Here is a 10,347-nt window from a genome sequence, read left to right as displayed (position 1 = left end):
GTCTAGTCCTTAAAGTTTAATATTTGAAATGCGCTACGCTAAATTACATTGATGCATAAAAATGCGTGATTGTTTTAACTTGACCAACGTATGCCGGATGAAACGTGGAAACTGCTTATGGTTTTAAGCTATTTTACCAAGTTTACATAACTAAAGTTTGATGGTAAGAATCGTGATTGAACATATGTTCGCTGCTTAACATGTAGTCGTATAACGACTTCCATAGCATGAAATATTCGATAAAGCATCGTCCATCAGCTTCCTTAATCGTATAAATATATCATGAATCTATTCCTTAAGAAAATATCTGAATACCTTTTTGTATCGTCTTAAATCATTAGCTTTGAAACAAGATGACGATTGTTGAATTCTATGCTACGTTTTCATCATCTTACATATTACTCCATCGTTGCCAATTTAAAAAGGTCTATATGTTTTGTAGATCAGTCTTCATACAACCCTTGTATTTATGCATCTTATTCGGAACCTATTGCGAATACCATCAGTGTGTTTAAGGACACACATTTGAAATGTAGACCAATTCCAATTCTGTGAGCGCGCTTAAGGCGTGACCGTTACCAGCTGAAACTTGGTTGCTCAAGACAAAGATAAAATAGTTTTTCTGAATATTAAAAATGAAGCCCTAAAATGTGTATATATGTCATTAACAAGCATGACATTGTAGAAAAGGAAATAATAAAGTTATTTCATTCCTGTTTCATACTATATACTTTAAGTACAAGAGTGTTATCACTTCATTTCTTTATGATTCCTTTTATGTACATTTCTGCAGGATAAAATATCCATGGTTTCATTTCAATACCAATACGTATCAGTTCACTACAACAATCCGTTTATCAACAAATAAAGTAATAAACTCGTTCATACGACAACAAACAACGTAGACAGTGGCTGTCATGCAACTGCTGTTATCAGATTTGTGTTCTGTAAATATAAAATTATTATACCGAAATGTCTATGGAAGTAGTTTTACACCTCACGAAGCGTAATAAATTGTAAGTATTTGACCAAATATCATTTCACTCATGATTTTGTTTAGACGTCGAAATTATGATTACTTATAATAATTCTTTGCTGTAAAGCTTTTGTAAATTATGATAAGGTTTGAACTCGTCGGGTAAAATTTAAGTTGTAAGCTGTAATTATCGCTAAATCATTAAGTGAAAAGCTAAACACTAATTACTTTTAATCGTTTTGTTTTATAATCATTAACGATACAACAATAAGTGATGTAGCACAAGGAAAGGGAAATAATCATAATTGGTTCAATATATTTGAATGGTAGGTATAGCTTCTCCTTATATATCGTTGTTTGTTAGATAATAAGTTGAAATATTTTGATATAAACCTGCTTGTTTAATATTAAATATTTATTGTTTGTAGATTTATTTAGGGGAACCTAAACTGGCTTCAAATTTATACTTATTCCTAGGTTTCCAAATTTGCCACTTATATTCAAATATCAGTATGTTAAAAGGTGAGTACCTCCTAGCTTCTCTATGCAAAAACTATTGTCTTCAACAGTATCGCCAGTAATGTTGTTATTATCTTAAACAAGTGTTGGCAAGACTTCTAAAACATTTTCGTTATCCCAGACTGAGTTTGTCATATATAACCAAAAATAGGTAAATTAGAGTTTATCTGTAAAATTAACCAATCTTGTTATCAGATTTATGTTCTGTAAATATAACATTATTATACCAGAATGTCAGTGGAAGTAGTTTTACACATAGTTTGTAAATATTTGACCAAATATCATTCCACTCATGATTTTGTTTAGACATCGTAATTATGATTACTTACTTCTTTGCTGTAAAGCTTTTGTAAAAAATGATAAGGGTAATATTATTTTATGTTTCTCTCTGTAGCTGATCAGACAAAATATTATATATCTTTCCTTTAATCTGTCCCTTTCTTTAGTGTTTCATAATTAGCATTTTGTTTTCTTTTCAAACATTCTGAAATCTACACGGGCATTTTAATGTCTTACATGTATTGCTTATTGTTACCGTTTTGTGTGGCGGGTAAAGTATCCAACGGATGTGAACGAAACATTACAATAAAATCAACTTGCAAAAGTTGTGGTATTTACAAATAATATTTACTGCATATTGCCATGTTAAATATTTAGTCTTTATCTCTACTAAATGCTTTGGCGATGGGGCATTTTAGAACAGGTTAAACTGTCAGGAATATCTGCATTTAAGAAATAATCTGTTGTAAAAGAGTGCTTTAACACTATTTATGCACGATGGGCGGTTATACGTCGGGCGTAATAATTTCACGAGGGCGCAGCCCGAGTGAAATTATTTGTACGACGTATTACCGCCCAAGTGTATAAATAGTGTTAAAACACGGTTTTGCTATAAATTATTTCAATTCTAATATGCCTTTAATCCAAAACAGTACATAAAATATAGTGGCGCTCCTTTTTGGTCACAACAAAAACGTTGACGTCACTGCACGTTAACGTGACATCATTCTAGCGTAAGCGGGTTTTAAGAGATACAAGAATATTAGAATATGTCATATTGCATGCTTTTAGGATGAAGGCGTTTTCTATTAATAGCATCCAATATATATCTTAAATTTAGCTTTTTTACCAGAGCATGATTTGTTGTGGGTTTTCTTTGCGACGCATGGCTCTATGGCTGTGTTAGGGGTGTTCCGTGCTTCCGCGAAATCTACCCTTACCTTTTATCTTTCATACCTATTGAAAAGGCAGGTGTCATTTTATTTTGTTATAATTTTTTCTATAATTTCAATTACTACACATATATCTATATAGAGCAGAACTACAGGTTCCAGTACATGCGGGCATAGGTTAAGTCACATTGCTTAATTTATAAATTGATTCTGGTGTTTGGTAGAAAATAACACATTCTCCTTTTTTGTCAACTATCGTGATTTTTTATCCACATTTATCAGTTTACGTGTTGACTCATTAATAGCTGTTTGCAAATATAGGCTTCGTGCGGGAAAAAGTAAATCGTATTATATTTGATCTAGATACATTACTAGCATCGAAATATAAACTTTCAGGTAAATGCATTCTAAGTACCTACATCCCTCCTTACCCTTTTTGTTAAGGTTAAAAGTCCTTGATTATTGTCTATTAAGCAAATCTCCTTTGTTCTGTTTGGTAAGTTTGAATATAGACAAAAATATGCTAAACACATACTTAACAAAATGATGATGCACTTCTCTTTTTAGGACAATTTACACACACTTGGAACTTACGTTCAGATTGACCACCATACCTTTTATTTGGACTGTTGTATGTAACAACACGGTTACGTGTAGACTTTAATTGTTCAACAAGAAAGGTGTTGCGATAACTATACATATTTAACATTTCATTATACTTTAACTGTCAATATTTGTTGGATTGAAATATAACCTGAACAAACGTGTCATATTCTTAAATTTAGGAAACATGTGTATCAGATATCAAATCAATTTAATCAGCCACAGACCATTATGAGTTATTCTGGAAATAATACATATTATTCTGAAAGCTTTTCTATGGCGATTATAATTATGTTTTCATCAGAAATTAATTTATGTTGTCTTTTTTGTGTTAAATTTTTATATCAATTATTTGAAAAAAATGCAGAGTTATTCCCTTGTCGTCAGATGTTTATAAACCTTTACAAAATCATGGTACGAATTACAGTAGCAACATATTCATGCAAAATATTTTGAATTTAATTTTAAAAATGTTGAAAACCCCTGTAAATATTTAAAGGTAATGCAAAGATTTTAGCTATGTACCAACTTGTCATGTCATCGCAGCAAAACAAATACAGGGTGAAAAATCAACAAAGACTAAATGATCCCGGAATTAAAATATCTTTGTCGTTCATTGACAAAGGCCGATTAACAATAAGGGAAGGAGGAAGAATTGTAATTTATTTTGACTTGTTACAGCCGGATAATGTCAATTCGGTCCTGTTTAAAGTGTTGAAAAGATTGATTCACAAATAACCAAACATATACTAGTATATAAATAAAATCTATGAGAAGATCCTTTTGTAGAAAAGGGCCCAGACTCTGATTGATTTAGTCCCGTTATGAGAGGTTATGCAGCAACAAACAAGCCCTATATCACCGGCTTTAGCGGCGTTTCATATAGACATAACTTGTACGTACATAACCATTAAGAAGTCCCTTCTGTGTCCTTCACCTCTGGCTGGCAATTACTAGCGGAGAACAGGTTTGTACTGGTACAGAATCCGGGAACACTGGTTAGGTTAACTGCCCACCGTTACATATCTGAAATACTGTTACTGTTGAAAAACGGCGTTAAATCCAAAACAAACAGACAAACTTATGTACAGTTGAAGAGGGGAATGAGATTTTTGTTAGTTTTTTTTTTCAAATATCGCGTCATACTGTATACAATGCTTATAGGGATCAAGCAGTTATTGAAACACTTAATATTCATAGGGCTACTTATTAAGATAAAGCACTGTTTGATTCTGAACATAAAACACTTTTTTTCACGGAAATTATAAGAAAATAGATAAAAATGAGACCGGTACAATGTAAAGCCGCGTTCCAGAAACGTAGCCTCCCTAAACCACAATATTCAGCACGTAGACGTGCAAACACACACACGAACACACAGACAAAACAAACGCATCTGGACAAAATGAACTAACACAAGAACTAGTTGGTGTTTTCTTGCAGTATCATGAACTAAATCTATGACCGCATAACTAGTCAAAATAATCACAAGCTGATTAGCTCCATTAATTAGTATACTAGTATATTTTGTTTATTTTTACTCTCGTAAAACAAAACATTGCGAATCCATTATTGATAATGTGTACCATTAAACTCTGTTCTTACAAAATAAATAAAATGTGATTCATGGTAAATTTTTAGGCGTCACTGAAAATCGCTGAATTTCAGTCTCATCTAAAACATTACATATAATAATAAGCTTAGATAACTGTAAATCAATATATATGATAATTTGTAAATTTGCAACCGTGTGGCTATAACAATAAATTACTGATTTCTAGTTTTATGTTAAAAAAAACGTTCATCAAGTTCTACATAGAATATTAATTTGCATTTACATGGTTGTAGGTAATTTTTCTTTAAAAATCCAACGTCTGCCAAGAACATAATTGTACATAAAACTATACAAACCAGGTAGCACCAGATCTATAGAAATAGAATTAAATTTTAGGAGACAATGACTGATTATTAAGAATATGGGAAACCAGTGAAAGTGTCACGGGAATGGTTTGGTTTTCTAAGGTCTGGCAAACAAATCCAAATAGTGCTATAGAACACGTGTTTTGTTTTTAACCCTTTGAGTGATTCAATAATTACTTGATTCCGACAGGCACTGTATATGATGTGATATTCTCCAAAACTGACTGGCAAATATTTCCTTCCCCATCGGACTGTACAGAAGTGTTTGAATAAAATGCACTAAACTCAGCTTAATGAACATAGGTGCTACAATTACTGACTAACTTTTTCATTTGATTTGATAAAAATTTTATGAAATCATTTTTACACGACCGGAAATTTGTCCATATTTATCCACTTGTTCTGTATAAATTGCACTACATACGCCAAACAATGTTAAACATATTTATTTCGTGACATTATTCTGTTTTCAAAAAAACGAGAATATCTGATTTTAATGAAAAAAATGAGGTTTTCATTTTTAGAAATAAGAAAATAATTTTGATATTTTGATATATACCATTACCATTACTATCAAAGTAATTACGCACTTGTAATATTAACTAATTGAAAGAATTTGTGACATATTACCAGTTTTGTACGCATAGAAATCTGAAATCACACAAAAACAAATTTTGAATAAAGCTTAAAAGTGTTTTTGTTTGAAACGGAAGATCTGCATTTGATATAATGATAAAACATTATCTGGATCGGTAGGACAGGTGTATTATATTAAAATGAATGTGTCAAAATGCAATTTTATCGCAAGAACAATCGCATGTTAATGTTTTCTTTGTTTATGTTATCGTAAACAGAGAACAGAGAATTACATTGCATCTAAAAGATCATCTTTGTACGTCAACTATTTTGACTGCGCCTATTTGCTTTTGTTTTCGATGCAGTTTGTTTTTATCTGTCGAAAATCAACACGAAACAGCTAGTGTTCAGGTTGAAACGGATCATCTGATAAAATATTTACTATGTTAAGAGAGAATAAGTCTGCGTTGAGTTTTGTCTTGCTCAGCCAAAGAAAAAAAATCGCTAAAAAATAATTGTCAGTACATGCTCTAAATACAACTTCAGTCACAATTTCAACATTGAAATAAAATTCTTCTCTAAAGTGTAGATATTCATTGAATATTCTTTGACTAAAATAACAGTAGTGTTGATTTAGCACACAATTTGTAGAATCTTGCATTTTGTGAACACTGTACGAAATAAAATTAAATATCTTTTCTTGTGAACAAGTTAATGTTTCCAAAAAAAGGAAGACATAAAGCTAATAAAGCTATCATCTTGTATAGATTTCTGTCTAATGTGTTCATCTACAGCTTTATTTTTTTTACTGATCACATTTTTATTATTTGAGTATCGAAGATAAACATTTCGTTTTGTTAATGACAGGATGTATCTCTATTATGGTGGCAATGCTCAAGTTTCATGTGATGTAGACAAAGCAAACTTAAGTTATTAAATCAATATTTCTGTTCTCAGTCATCCATTGTGGGGGTTCAGGGTGTGGAGTGGAGACGGGTGTAAGAGTGAGCAATTTGTAAACACTTTTATGGGACTGAAAAATATATCATTACTATTCATACCTATTACCACCCTTTATCTTCAATTCAATTACGTTATACAATCCTGTCATTCAAGAAAGATTAAAAGACGACGTTCAGCGGGGCGATGCTCGGCAGGGCGACGTTCGGTGGTACGACATTCTGAAGGGCGATAGAACAAAATAACAAAATGGCATAAATTAGCCACCATACTATATTGATATATTTAATGTGTGAACAACTATTAACTCCTTATTGTATTTCACACAGTATGTGGAATGGCTTTCAAATAGCTAGATTTATGACCGTTCAACTTGGTAGTTAACATTTGTCTCTAACATTAACTCTGCTATTATTTTACCTGTTTGCGTTCTATGCTTTTCAGATTTTGTAAACTATCTCAACAGCAGCCTTCAAATGTAAATGTGGCTGTAAAAAGTGACTAAGGGCGGTCTTTGTCGTACCCGACGGCTAGCTCGACCCTTCTGCCAAGAATTTATAATTTTGTGATAGATGTGGGTTCTTGGGGTACTACACGCCTGGGATCACTTATTTGTCTCCCAGTTCACACGCTGAAACAAAGTAGTATTTCTTATCTAAGATAATTATCATTATTCATCATAACAAATTAAATATCTATATGTACATTCATGTCAAGAATGCACATGCGATGAAGCATTTACACTTGCTCTCAATTATTGCGTACAAAGACATAGATTAAAGGCTAGTACAATTCAGGTCGGGGACAGGCGTATACAAGGATAACGGTAACTAATTATATGTCAAGTATAGTGTTATAGGATGGAACAGATGTACGGATTTATAATTAAGCATATATATGGGTGTAATTGTTACACTGAATCTTAATAGGATATACACAATTTAATTGATACAAAGATTTTAGTAGGGTTTACATTAATTGTTCTTGAAATGATTTAATAACGGCAGACAAGGCGGTTTAATACCGCCACACTGTGATGTCTAGACTATAACTTAAATGCAGGACTTATTACTTATTACATAAGTGTCTTTTCATATTGAATTTATTAAACGAGTTGAATAAGATGAAAAATGCGAAGCCCTACCAGGCATTTTATTCAGCTATTTTTATGTATTCAATGTGGAAAGATACAAATATAATATTTTTATCACATATAATCTTGTCCTGAAACTCTAAAATTTCTTCTTTCTTTCCCTATAATAGACAATGTAAATTCTACCTCTCTTAATGATGATAATTAGTGTCCATACAAAAATACGATAAAAGTAAAACTTTTGATTTTAAAAATGAACAGATAAGATAAACAAGTTCTGGTGCCGCCAATTTTTCCGGGGGAGAGGAAATTCTGGGGAAGGGTTTTGGGCACCCAGAATTGCTCTTATCTGTGCGTCCGTAAAAATTTGTGACTTACATATCTCAAAACGTATTTAACCTGGAGTCATATATAACCTCACAGGATTTTATTCAGCCTGTGAAATCGTGCACCTGGTGCTATAATTGGGATTCCAGACAGTCAGGCCAAAGTTATGGCCCTTGACTTGGTAACAAATATACACCTTCAGGGCCTAAATAATTGTGTCGCAAGTATTTTAAAAGGTATTTGACATAGGTTTAGAAAGCATAATTAGAAAGGTACGTAAAGTTGTGCCCTTGTGGATTTGTCTGGGATTTTCAGTGGGAAGACTAGAGTTATGACCCTTTGTATCGCATGTATTTTAAAAAAGTATTTACATTAGAGTCATAAATATTGGAAGATTATTGTATAGTTTGTGAAGCTGTGCATCTGGTATTTGTTTTTGGGATTTCACTCGGCCGTACCGGAGTTATTGTCATTGACCTAGTGAAAAGTACACAAAGAGAGCTTAAAGGTTTGTGTTGCATATAGTCTTAAACGAATCTGACATGGCCCGTGCCAATAAAACTATGCATTAAAGATTTTGTCCATGTATCTCAACAATTATTTTACTGAGAGTCAAAAACATTTAGAGAATTGTTATATAGCATGTTAATTTGTACACCCGGTGTTCTGTTTAGGATTTCACTCAGACAGGCCAGAGTTGTCTTTTTTTTGTAAAAAATACACGTAAGGTGTTTAAAAGCTTGTATTGCATATAATGTATCTTAAAAACATTTCACTTAAAGTCATGAAACGATGTACAGTGACAGGAAGTGGGTCACCTGTGTCCTATTGACACGTTTCTAGTTTAAAATATTAATCAAGTATTTTTTTTCTATCTTCTGTATCTTAAATTTTTAAATCCGATGGGGGGAAATAATGCGTGTCCGTAATATTTACAGTCAGGTAAAGCCATAAATCTGAAAGTTGTAAGGATAAAATCCATTTATATTTGGTCAGGTGTAAACGTATTTAATACATTGTTAAAATGATACCCACATGCAATTAATGGTAGGGTCGCAGAAATAATTTTATTACACTACACGGGGTCTTATGGTCTTGTTTAATCATTTATACCTGTTGAAAGATGTACGGTCAAGGAAAAAATATGTATAAAACATTTGTGCTTTTATGCCGCAATACCGTAATGATTAGTTCAGAAGTTTGTGATAAAATGGCATTTAACTGTTTAGTGTGAAAAATTATTTGGCCGATATAACATATATTTACACTGATCTACACCTTTGAATCATGGATGGGTGGGGTGGGGGGGGGGGGGGCAAATTAGGCTTGATGCACACTACTAGCTGGTTTAACCTTCCGAGTAATGATTCTGTCACTTTCCATTCCAGTGCGCTTCTTCATCTGTTTTGTTTTGTCGTGTGCATATTTAACTCGCTCTATCAGTTCTTGTGCATTAGTGAATACTCTATATGCACTGCAGATGGGTTGTGGTTTGAATGGTATGATTTCATAGAACGTTCCTTTCCCTATTAGGTATTTGTCCATGTTATATAGCTGGTTTGCTATTTCAAAAATCTTTCAGCTTTTAAAACAGCTGTATTAAATCTAGTTAGGTCCTAAGATATACTCACAAATTAAGAAAACATAATTTAAAACGTTCCGCTGTATAGGTTTTTCTAAATGCACATCAGTTATACTTCTTATCATTCATTAGGCCATTTTGAAAGGACGTTATCGCCAGCTCAAAAGACAAACAGAACAATTTCTTTTGATGGACTCTTTTCTCAATATTTGAATGCTAAATATAACAAATGTCAATTCACAAGGAATGTCTATCGACGCAGCTACTGCATTCAAATTTTATAACGAAGGGCGTATGTACAAAGTATACACCTGTAGATTCTTTCCAAAACATACAGAAAAAAATGTTGAAGAATTGGTATTAGTCTGAACTTACTCTTGTCATGATGTGCTCACAATATAAACAGAATATTTTGTAACAAACATTGCTGTAGTAATGGGCTTTGGCTGTTTTTAGATATTTTCTGCGTTGTCCGATATTGCGTTTTAAATGGCCTTTGTGTTTTTCTGTTGTTTTTTTTTTTCTAGAGAAAAGAAACTTATCGGGTATTCTGATTGGCTAAAGCACAATTCAGGAAGAGAAAATGATTTACTTATAAAACGATGTTCTTTGTCCGTAT

The sequence above is a fragment of the Mercenaria mercenaria genome, chromosome 15 (genome assembly GCF_021730395.1).
Source record: "Mercenaria mercenaria strain notata chromosome 15, MADL_Memer_1, whole genome shotgun sequence".
Lineage (NCBI taxonomy): Eukaryota > Metazoa > Mollusca > Bivalvia > Venerida > Veneridae > Mercenaria > Mercenaria mercenaria.
This window is presented reverse-complemented; position numbering follows the sequence as displayed.